We start from the raw sequence: 12,152 nt of genomic DNA on the forward strand, positions 1-12,152 counted from the left end.
CTTGCTCCAATAGAGTTATTTTCTAAAACCTAAGGCTAGGAAAAACTTTTGACTCAAGCATTGAATACAAAATAAAGTATTTATTATGTGCAAGTAGCATTATACACAATTTTAATTTCATTACTTATCATCCAATGAAATATGTAACATTTATTATCCCTAAGTTAGGAGAGAAGAAACAGATGAGAGAAACTTATTCAGTGTTACAAAGCTAGCATTAAGAATCTGGACTCATACATCGAGATGAGCTCAGAACACTGTGCACTCCAAAGAACGAGTACTCAGCTATGTAGAGAAAACTGTTCTACATCCTAAGCAACAACAGGAATAACCAACACTTGTTCTTTCGGAGGTATAACAAAGGACCCGTGACAGATGGTTGACTGGGATGAAGCCACTTTATTTCTCTAAAGACTCAGACCAAGGGCTAGGGACCTAGATGGCTTGGTAGGTAAGAGTGCTTACTTTGCAAACACAAGGACTGAGACCAGGCTGGGACATATGAGAACTTGTTTTAGCATGTACACACACACACACACACACACACACACACACACACAAACACACATATACAGAGAGAGAGAGACGACAGAGACATGGAGAGCAACACACACAGACAAACATATACAGAAAGGCACACACACAGAGACATATACAGAGTGACACACAGGCATATACAGAGCGACACACACACACAGAGACATATACAGAGTGACACACACAGGCATATACAGAGCGACACACACAGGCATATACAGAGCAACACGCACAGACATATACAGAGCGACACACACACAGGCATATACAGAGCGACACACACAGGCATATACAGAGCGACACACACACATATACAGAGAGGCACATACACACATACATATACAGAGAGGCACACACACATATACAGAGCGACACACACACATCTGCTAAAGAAGCTGACCTAAACCTTTGATCCCACTGTCACTTTCACAACAAAATTAAGTTTAACATTTCATAGAAAAATCTTGAGACAATGCTTTCCTAGTTTCAATTACTTGCCCAATAAAAGACTCTTTTCTTCTTTAACCTCTTAAAAGATCTGTTCTGTGAAGCTAAAAGCATCCTAGAATACAGTATCCATACACGCCTTACCCAAAACACAGCACAATTTGTGTGGTCTCCCGATATTAATATCACAGAATCTGAAACTATGTCCACAAGTCCCCTCTGTTTTAAGTGCACAAGAAACAGCTGGCCTAGGGAAATGAGAGCGGTTGAGTCTTTCCTCACATCCTACCAGCCACCTGAAGTAACTGTCTGTCCAACTTTGGGGATCCTTAGCCTAGCTGATAAATGAACTCTGGCAACTTGCCTTGCAGGAGAACTGTTTTATGTGAAGTGGCTGTTTGCAGAAGGAAGCTAAGCAATCATCACATTCTATTTCTTACTTTGTATGGGGTTTCAAACATCCACATTACAAAAATGAAGAAGATAGCATTTGTATTTAACCACACAGCCCTCAATGGCATGTAATAATTATCTGTTTGACTGGCTAGAGAGAAATGGGAGACAAAAGCCGATCATGGAAAAAGTTAATATTGATAAAGACACACTTGCTCCACATTTTAGCAACTTTGAAGTTGAAGTACATTTTAAAATTGAGCAGCTTATTATTTTAGTGGCATAAAAAGAATGGTTCATTTAAAATCAATTCCTCAATTAATTGAAACAAATGATGTTCAAATCATTCTTTTAAGTTCAAATTAGCTGCATTTAAAAGTGTCTTAATTTTTCCCTTTATAATCAATGAACTTGAGAATTGTCACATCTGTCCTCACACTTTACTTATATGGTAACTTTACATTCACTATGAAAAGGAGGAGAGATCCCTACAAGGCAACAGATTAACTTCTACCAAGACAAGTTAGCAGGCAGCTACCTAGACCCCATCCCCAAATACCCACTGAATAACTGCACCTCTAAACGACAAAAGCAAGAGAAACAACAAAGCGACAGCGCGACAGAGACCCAAGGCTCCACTCCCTGTTCTCACCCTTCTTGGTCAGAATCCTGACTGCGGAGTAGGGGTCCTGGAGACTGAACTTAGGGCTTTGCGCACACTAAGTGTTCTATCACCAAGTTCAAATGATGTTTAAAATAACTTATTTTCCAAATTTGCCTGCAGTCACATTTAGCACGGACACTAAATTTTTACAATACCAAGATGGCATAGTAAAAATAACTGTGTGGAATTTATAGGAAATCTTCTTACAAGAAAATATGGCCTTCTCCTCTTCTGCATGTAACATAAACTCAACCGGCCACCTAATCCCCAATGGCCTGGGTAAGAAGTGCCCATTAACAGGCTCGTGTATTAGTGGCTTGGTCCTCAGCTGGCAGCTTAACTGAGATTTTTGAAACAGGGCACAGTGGCTTACCTCTTTATTCCTAGTACTTGGGAAACAGAGACAAGAGGATTGCTGTGAGTTGGAGGACTGCCAGAACAACTTAACGAGACCCTTTCTTAATGAAGAAGTAAGATTTGACTGAGACTTCTGTTTAATATGAAGGAATTTAGTTCTAGAACAAGAAGAGATCAATTCTTACCTTTAAAAAAAATCAATATTAACTGGATTTTCTACAACTACTAATAGAAAACCTTCATTATTACTTAACTCAATTAACTGCTTTGTTATTTGCACATATAATCATTCAACTGATAAAATTTTCACTAAGAGTAAATGAATATTATAAGATTATCAAGGTATACAGTCACCATTCCAAGAAAGTATGCAGACTCAAAAAAAATGATGGATTTTTCTATAACTCATCCTTTTGGGGGGGGGAGTTTGAAAGAAGGTGCCACCACTTTCAGTCTCTTACACATTTTAAAGCTAAAAGCGTTCTTAACTAGCTAAAGATGGGGAAGCAGATAAAGTCCTGAGCTCTGTAGCTAAGCTCAGTATACACATACACCTTTACATCCCAGTTACCTAACAAGTCAACAACTTATTTAAGAAAAACCAGATGAGAGCCTATCTCTAAACACCAACGTAGACCAGGTTTGGGGACACAGCTCAGTGGTAGAGCACTTGCTTAGTATGAATAGGGCTCTGGGTACACACACATACACACGCACGCACACATACAGCGTGCTCTAAAATAATGCAGTCATACGAGGAGTAGGGCAGGGGAAGACAAATTCAGACAGACTGTAATATATATATCCATTCAGTCATTCTGGAAACAACCCTGACAGCTCCTTCAAACCCTAACACAGGATTTAAAGAGCCTCTTGCTCTTGCAGAGAACCAGAGTTTGGTTCCTAACACCCACCTTGGGCGGCTTACAATTTCCTGTAATTCCAGCATGAGGAGATAAGAATCTCTGGCACCTGCACTCATGTACACATCTGTATACATTGAATTAAAAATAAGAAATCTTTAAAAAAAAATACATTAAACACAGAGTAGTCATATGGCCCAGTTAATTCAGAATTGGAAAAAATGTTTATACTATGCATGTGTACTTTCATGTTTAAAAGCAGCAATAATGATAATCCAAAGAAAAGAACAGCAGAAATGTCTACCACCAATGGAATAGTTCAATACATCGTGGTAGAGCAAGTTAACAGGGCATTTTGAGTCACTGAAAAGAATGCAGTACTAACGTGAAACATGACATACCATGGTGTGTACTTCGATGCTGGGAATTATCCTTGACTGCCTTTTTACCTTATTCACTGAAGGCCTCCTAATCAAACTGAGAGCTCACGGGTGCGGCTAGCCTTGCACACCTTTCCTGGAGGACACCATCTCTACCTTTGTAGGCTGGACTTATGGGTGGACAACCATGTCCACCTGACAGGTTCCTGGGGATCCAAACTACACTTCTCCAGCCTGAAAAAGCGCGTCTGTATTCGGTGGAAAGCTGTTATCACAAGAAACAAGATTAAAAAGAACAAAAACAAAAACCAAAAAACTTGAACCATTAAAATAGTTTTTAGTTCTTTTTGATGTATTTTAGGTGGAAAAAATAGTCAATATTTGACCCAATATTCCACATTAAGAATTCTTTTTTTAAAAATCTTTTTAAAGATTTTATTTATTTATTACGTACACAGTGTTCTTCATGTATCCCTGCATGCCAGAAGAGGGTACCAGACTTCATTATAGATAGTTATGAGCCACCACATGATTGCTGGGAATTGAGACCAGCTCTGTGGAGCCAGAGCAGAGATGGGGATTATTGGTATTTGCTGGCCAAGAAGTCATTTCCAAAACAGCGGAAAAGAAGAATTCTTCAGGTGCTGTAGAATTTGTCCCCGTCGCGCACGTGCTGCCCGCGTCCTGCTCCCCAGAACCTGCGGTGAAGATGGTGCACCCGTCCCGGGCAGCCAAGCCTTCCAACCCCAAGAACCCGCGGGTCTTCTTCGACGTGGACATTGGCAGGCAGAGAGTTGGCAGAATGTTTTAGAATTGCTTGCAGATATTGTTCCCAAAACTGCAGAAAATTTTCGTGCGTTGTGTACAGGAGAAAAAGGCACTGGAGCCACAACTGGGAAACCTCTGCATTTTAAAAAATGTCCTTTCCACCGATTATTAAGAAGTTTATGATTCAGGGTGGAGACTTTTCAAATCAGAATGGGACAGGTGGAGAAAGTATTTATGGTGAAAAATTTGAAGATGAAAATTTTCATTATAAGCATGATCGGGAGGGTTTGCTGAGCATGGCAAATGCAGGCCCCAATACAAATGGTTCTCAGTTCTTTATCACGACAGTTCCAACTCCTCATTTGGATGGGAAACACGTGGTATTTGGTCAAGTAATTAAAGGACTGGGTGTGGCAAGGATGCTTGAAAACGTAGAAGTGAATGGTGAAAAGCCTGCCAAACTTTGTATTATTGCAGAATGTGGAGAACTGAAGGAAGGGGATGGCTGGGGAATATTCCCCAAAGATGGCTCTGGTGACAGTCATCCAGACTCTCCCGAGGATGCAGACATAGATTTAAAAGATGTAGATAAAATTTTATTAATAACTGGAGACTTAAAAAACACTGGAAATATTTCTTTCAAATCTCAGAACTAGGAGACGGCTATTAAAAAAATGCAAAGGTTTTAAGATACGTGGAGAGTTCAAAGGCTGTTATTGAGAAAGCAGATACATCCAGACTGCAGCCTATAGCCTTAAGCTGTGTGCTGCATATCGGTGCTTGTAAATTGAAGATGTCAAATTCGCAGGGAGCGATCGACAGTTGTTTGGAGGCTCTTGAAATGGACCCGTCAAATACCAAACCACTATACCGCAAAGCGCAAGGATGGCAAGGATTAAAAGAATATGATCAAGCATTGGCTGATCTTAAGAAGGCGCAGGAGATAGCCCCAGGAGATAAAGCTATCCAGGCAGAATTGCTTAAAGTCAAACAAATGATAAAGGCACAGAAAGATAAAGAGAAGGCGGTGTATGCAAAAATGTTTGCCTAAAAAGAATTAAACCGTGCTGAACTATTACATGTTGACTATATAAAAGATAATGTAAGTTACTGTCTACCTGTGACCCGATTCTTTGTCATCACTGTTTACATAGAAGTACTGATGTAGGTTCTTCTTAATAAAGTGTTATGAAATGCAAAAAAAAAAAAGAATTCTTCACAGTATCTTAAGATTGAATTGCTAAAACTGGTAAAGCAGATTATTAATTGTAAACAAAGGAAATTTATCTCTTACAGATACATCTCTTAGAGGCTGGGATGTCTGACATCAAGGTGCTCCTAGGTTCTATCTGGTGAGGACTCACACTGTTTCAGAGACAGTGCCTTTTCAGGGCGTGCTTACCTGAGTGGAGGAGCTACTCTAGAGGCTTGAAACTCTTGAGTAAGGGTATTGACGCTCATTTATAAGGAAAATTCCCTACTACATAGTCACTGCCCCTAAGACCTCACTTGATATCACAGCACGGGGGATGACTTTTGGGAGAGGAGTCAACCACAAACACTGAGATCACAGCACAAATTACTGAAGGCAGAACATCTAGACATTGACCCTTAATAGAAAAAAAAATGCCAAGAAGACTTTTTTTTTTTTTTTTAATGCTGAATAACCTGTTTGGTCAATGACATGGAAGCTACAGAGGGAACTCACACATACACAATCATTTTGCACCAATTCTAGCTGGAGATATACTAAATTACAGCCCCAAAGTACCAAAGTCTTTCAACACAAACCTCAGCTTCCAAGCCCTCTCTGTGCTTGGGCTCCCTTCCACAGCACTCAGTGACTGGTCACAATCCACTAAGACAAGCCTGGTCCATAGGTATCAAGTATGCACACATAAACTGATCAGCAGCATTTCTACAGGTTTACCTTAGGATCAAAGCATGTTTGCTATCTACTGTCTTAGTACAATTAATTACCTGTTATAGCCATGGTTTTATATAATCTTTTGTGACTGCTTCCTTCCTCTCTCCTTGATCCATTCATTTCCACTCTCCTAAGAATGTTCCTGTCAAGACCAGGAGTGGCTCCCAAGGCCAGCGCCTCCTCTCAGAAGTGGCAGTAGCGCCTCCTCTCAGAAGTGGCAGTAGCGCCTCCTCTCAGAAGTGGCAGTTTGCCAGCTCCTGGATCCAAACATGCAAATCAGTTCTCCCTCGCCTCACTTGCTGCTGTTCCTCTCTCAGTCAGTCAGATGACTTTCTCCTGGAGTCTCCAGGGCACTACGTCTCCCCCTCTTTCTAGCCTCTATTTTCCCTTATTACTTGTATGGAGTCCAGTGTTGTTTTGTGGCACTGGGAATCAAGTCTAGGGCCTTGTGGACACCCTTCTGGTAAAGGTACTTATCACCCCAATACACAAGGTAAAATCTTTGGCATAAGCAAATCACTTACACCTCCAAAACTTACCAACTTCTCACCTCCAAAACTTACCAGCCTTTTCCATCTCTAGCTCCACAATGAGCACCTTAATTCAAGTCATTACTCAACTATCTGAAGCACTGTCACAAGCTCCTAACTGGTCTGTCACCAACGTCCTCAACGTCTGTACCACGGTCATACCTGCTTAAAATCCTCAGTGACTATCTGCTGTACTGTTAAAATCTAAGCTCTTAGACTGAGAAGACATGGGAGGAATTGGAGAGAGGAAAAGTGAGGAAATTATGTAATTATAAGATCAAAAATTTATAAACAAACAAATCACTCATACACATGAAATATGTAAAAAAATTAATAAAATCTAAGCCCCTGCCTATCTCTCTGGTCCCTAATTTTATCCTTATTCCAAGCCTCCATCTATCCCTCCCCAATCTTAACATGGCTTGTCAGTTTCACGATTTTCTTTCAGCTTTTTTTTTAAATGCAAGTTACTCAACAACTTTATTAACTCCTTCTATACAAAGACATACACATAAAACACATTTCAAATATAAGTATATATACCTTAGGTGAACATGATGGAAAATTTCATTATCAATATCACACAATTTTTCATTAGGATTATTCCTTCTGCACAGAATATTGCTTCCTCTGACCTTTCTTTTTACCCAGACACCATTTCCCACCAAGCTACTCCAATCACTCCTGTACACTGTTCTAATTATCTGCTGAGGAATCATTACTAATTGTGTTTGTATTTGCTTATTATGCCCAGCAGCAGCAGTGGCAAAGCTCCGTGAGAGCAGGGGCTTTGAAGACATGTTCACTGTTCTAACTAGAGTACTTAAGACAGTGTCCAGACACACCACATGATATTGCTAAATACTACAAATGATTAGATAACTGAATTGTGGGGACACCAAGGGAAATCAATAAATGTCTAATTTCACAAATTCATTACAAACATGCACAAGGGATAGCACATCTAAATAGCATGTAAAGTTGTCAAACGTATGAGTTCCTCAAACATATTTTTTAAAGATTTATTTTAGTGTCTTGCCTCATGTATATATATACATCATGTTTGTAGCCTGGTGTTTATGGAGATCAGAAGAGGGTGTCAAATCCCTTGGACTTGGAGTTACAGGTGGCTGTGAACACCATGTGAGTGCTGAGAACTAAATTCAAGTCCTCTGCAACAAATAGCAAGAGGTACTCTGAACCTCTGAACAGTATCTCCACTTTTGAGACAGGGTTTCACTGTGTAGCCCTTGCTGTCCTGGAACTCACTTTGCAAACTAGGCTAGCCTTGAATTCAGAGATCTGCTTGCCTCTGCCTCCTGAATGCTGGGATTTAAGTTGTGCTCCATCACAGCCCAGCATCCTTAAACAGATTTTAGCTGTATTAAAAAATAAAATCAATGCAATTCTGCTGCTTTCTATTGATGGGACACATGTTATCATCTGACTTACACAGCAACTATTTCAGTTTAAAACAGCTGTCCCAGAATTCTAGTATCTTGGTCATGGTCTACTACAGACTTCTCAGAGGCTCTGGAAGGGAGAACAGTGAGCTATGCATGTTTGTATATGCAGTGTGTGTGTGTGTGCCTGAATGCACATATGTGCTCTGTGTACATGCAGGAGCCTGTGGGGCTGGAAGAAGGTGTTGGATGCCCTGGTACTGTAGTTACAGATAGTTGTGAGCTGCCTGACATAGGTGCCAGGAATTAAATCCAGATCCTCTAAGTTAAGAGCAGCCAGTGCTCTAACTGCTGCGTGTCTGTCTAACTCCCAAATCTGAGTTTTAGAAACCTTCAAAAAATTAAAAGTTCTTAGGAAGGGAGTGACAAAGCTTTCAAAAGTAACCAATTTTCCTAATTCTACAGTGTGGATAAAGTTGGTAAGATGGAACGGAAACGCCAGACTTTGGAGTATGTACTGGAGCCTTCCCCAGGTTTCTAACTGCTTTCACAGAAGGTTTTGGAACAGATTGTGGTTTTGTTTGCCAGACAGAGAACAGGAATAGAAAAGCCAAGAGCTTGTGGAGGTGTGAAAGCTTCTACAAGCCCTCTACTTGTGACAGTGAACCCTGACTAAACTTAGGGTGGTAATTAAGTGATATATATATATATATATATATATATATATATATATATATATATATATATATATATATAATACCTTAACTCCCAATGGATTTTTTTAAAGGTTTCTCCAAAGGCTCAAGAAGTATAACACCATTTTAGCTTAATAAATACAAATAAATGAAGTTTTATGTTACTGAATCTCTATACCAACAGTCAAGTGTCCGTATGCACAGAACAAGATGTAAGCAGCAAGGAAGACACTGTTGATTATAAAAGTAACAAGGAAGGAAAGGACTAATTCACCTCCTTGCTTTGAGGAGTCTGAAAACTGATGAACACTGGTGTGGAACTTCACGTCCCCTAGCAGAGCACTGTCCTCCTGCTCTCCTGTATCCTGCACCATATTCAACTGTCTCACAAATATGAACTCTGCTCACCTTAAACGGCATAATTATTGGCCTGAGAACTTTTTTTTAGATTTAATGCCTATTATTTTTAATTATGCTTACGTGGGAGCTAGTGCACGTGAGTTGCCTGTGAAGTTCAGAGGAGGGCATCATCTCCAGTGAAATTGGAGTTACAGGCAGTTGTGAGCCACCTGATATGGGTGCTGGGAATCAAGTTCAGGTCCTCTGTAAGAGCAGATACTATAACCCGAGCCATCTCTCTAGCCAGAGAATAACTTTTAGAAGCAGCTAAATAGTGAAAGAAAGGGAGGCATGGAAAACACCCTAGTATGGCCTGCATCACTAGCACTGGGACAAGAAGGTGGTGCCTGTGTGCCTCTGAGAGCACCATGTAACCTAGGCCACTCCCACCTCCCGGTGAGGGGAACAGACGGATCTACTATAGGGAGAGAAGACCCACCAGCACTCAGTGACAAGAATAATAATAATTCTGTTTTATTAAGACAAAAGATTCTAATAATATTATAAGTATTTCTAAGAGTCAAAATGGCTTTTAATTGAATACACCTAAAATTTAGATGCCACAAAGTCTGGGAATTATTCTATGACAGAATGGAGATTTGAACTTCTTGTTAGTTCTTTTAAACAACAGCTTAAAAGCTATCTGTGTTTCCAAAACGGGTCACTTTGTTTTTGGCATAACAGAAGCCAGCTCAATTGATAACTAGTACAGTAAAACATTCTTATAGCAATGATATTAAGAAATGAATTAGACTAATTACAATATGCCAGGTGTTTCAATGTGCCTGCTTACCGAGGAGAGGGGACAGGTGAGGAGGCAGCACCAGACTTGGTAGAGCTTTATCTTCTAAACCACAGTGCAGGGAAAGCCAGGTGATTTGAGCATTTCACTTGCAGTACCTTTTAAATTTTCTTATAGATAAAACTTTAAAATCTCCCCATAGAAAAATTTTACTGTGCCTCCAAGAAACATTAAGAGGCAGAATTTTTTTCTTAAAATGTTATTTATTTCCAAGACTCTGAACAAAGCAGTAGCTTCTCACAGCAGTGGGCAGCAGCAGTGCCCGAGGCTCAGGGTTCATAAAAACTGTTGGTCATTAGGTGTTTCAGTTTTGACTTGAGACAGGGTCTTACTATGTAGCTGTGGCTGGCCTGAAACTTGATACGTATACCAGGCTAGCCAATCAGAAATCTACCTGCTTCTGCCTCCCTAGTGCTAGGGCTGATAGAAATAAAGTTTGAGATGGGTATTAATCCAGAAATCTTTCACCTAGGATGGAAATAGGCTAAGTATTTAGGAGTAAGTCAGGGGTAGACAAATGTGGGAACTGGCAGCACAGGGACAGTAAATAAGACCATGAAAATGGAGACCAGGGAGAAAACATTTAGGGAGGGATGACGGACAGTGGGCTGAGAGAGAAGAGTTGGAAAAGTAGTAAATGGAGAAGGCACAGTCAGTGGCACAGGAGAAATGACAGACAGAATGTGGGATCCTGGAAGCCAAGCAGAAACCCAACAAGCTTTTTCAAGAAAGACAGTCAACTGTGAACAAGTACATCAATACACGAAGAATTAATTGACCAATTGCAGTCAGTTTCACAGTGGTCACTGGTGACTTTGAGAAACTGTTTTGGTGCAGTGGGTTGAAACAGAATGGAAGAAGACAGTGAGTATAGGCAACTTCTGGCAGAGCTGAGATGGTGTGGGAGCAAAGAGTATATAAAGAGTATTTATAGCATCTTTGTAGGGAAATAATCTGCTACTCAGGGGCTATGGGTAATGGAGTAAGCCCCCTTTTGAATAAGAATTCTTAACATAAGCATGACTATGTTAAGGACTCCAAAGCTAAAGACCTGTGGGAATATCAAGGCCTTTCCCTGGGTGCAGAAAGCACCAACCACAGCTTCCTCCTTCCGTATGACTGATGAGACTGCTCCTCAACAAAGAAACAACACTGAAATAAGCTAACCTGTATCCTCCTCCAGATACAAACACATAAGCGCGCGCACACGCACACACGCACGCACGCACGCACGCACGCGCGCACACACACACACACACACACACACACACGTATAATAACCGGGCTGCTGTTGCTGTATCTCCATCAGAGTACATGGTCCATCCAATTCGTTTTTCTGTGTCTTCCTGTTGTCCCAGCCAGGTCAATCCCAAAGCCCTGCTGATTGAGGCAATGTAGCAGGGGAAGAAAAGGAGAAGAGAAAGGACTCAGAACCAGAATGATGGCCTTAGACAGAACACAGACCATTCATACTGGAAGGGGCAGAGGCTGCAAGCAGATTCAGGTGTGCAGGTTAAGGTGGGGGGGACTTAAAAAAAACTCACTAAAAGAATGAAATAATTTAGCCGGGCAGCGATGGCACACACCTTTAATCCCAGCACTCAGGAGGCAGAGGTAAGCGGATCTCTGTGAGTTCGAGGCCAGCCTGGTCTCAAGAGCTAGTTCCAGGACAGGCTCTAAAGCTACAGAGAAACCCTGTCTAGAAAAAAACAAAAAACAAAAAAACAACAAAACAAAACCAAAAAGAATGAAATTATCATATTAACGAGAGAGAAATCTAGAATAAGCCATTTTTTAAACTGGGAAATGGCTCAGTCCATTAAAGCACATTATGCAAGTTCAGGTCCTGAGCATAAGGACCACGCCAAAGTCAGGTGCAGTGAAAGGAGTGGTGGGAACAGGCGCATCCCTATGAAATCACTGGTCAGTCACCCTGGCCAATCAGGGGTTCTCAGGTTCAGTGAGAGACTCTCAAAAAAATAAGATC

At 40.7% G+C, this 12,152-nt stretch overlaps 1 protein-coding gene and 1 pseudogene across 1 annotated transcript in view; one reads left to right on the top strand and one right to left on the bottom strand.

Moving 5' to 3' along the window:
• Positions 1-12,152, bottom strand: part of Sppl3 (signal peptide peptidase like 3) — a 102,511-nt gene that overhangs the window by 63,287 nt on the left and 27,072 nt on the right. The gene's annotated exons all lie outside the window — the stretch shown is intronic.
• On the top strand, positions 4,351-5,529 carry LOC119824529 (annotated as a pseudogene).

This window comes from Arvicola amphibius, chromosome 10, assembly GCF_903992535.2.
Source record: "Arvicola amphibius chromosome 10, mArvAmp1.2, whole genome shotgun sequence".
In the NCBI taxonomy this organism is placed as follows: domain Eukaryota; kingdom Metazoa; phylum Chordata; class Mammalia; order Rodentia; family Cricetidae; genus Arvicola; species Arvicola amphibius.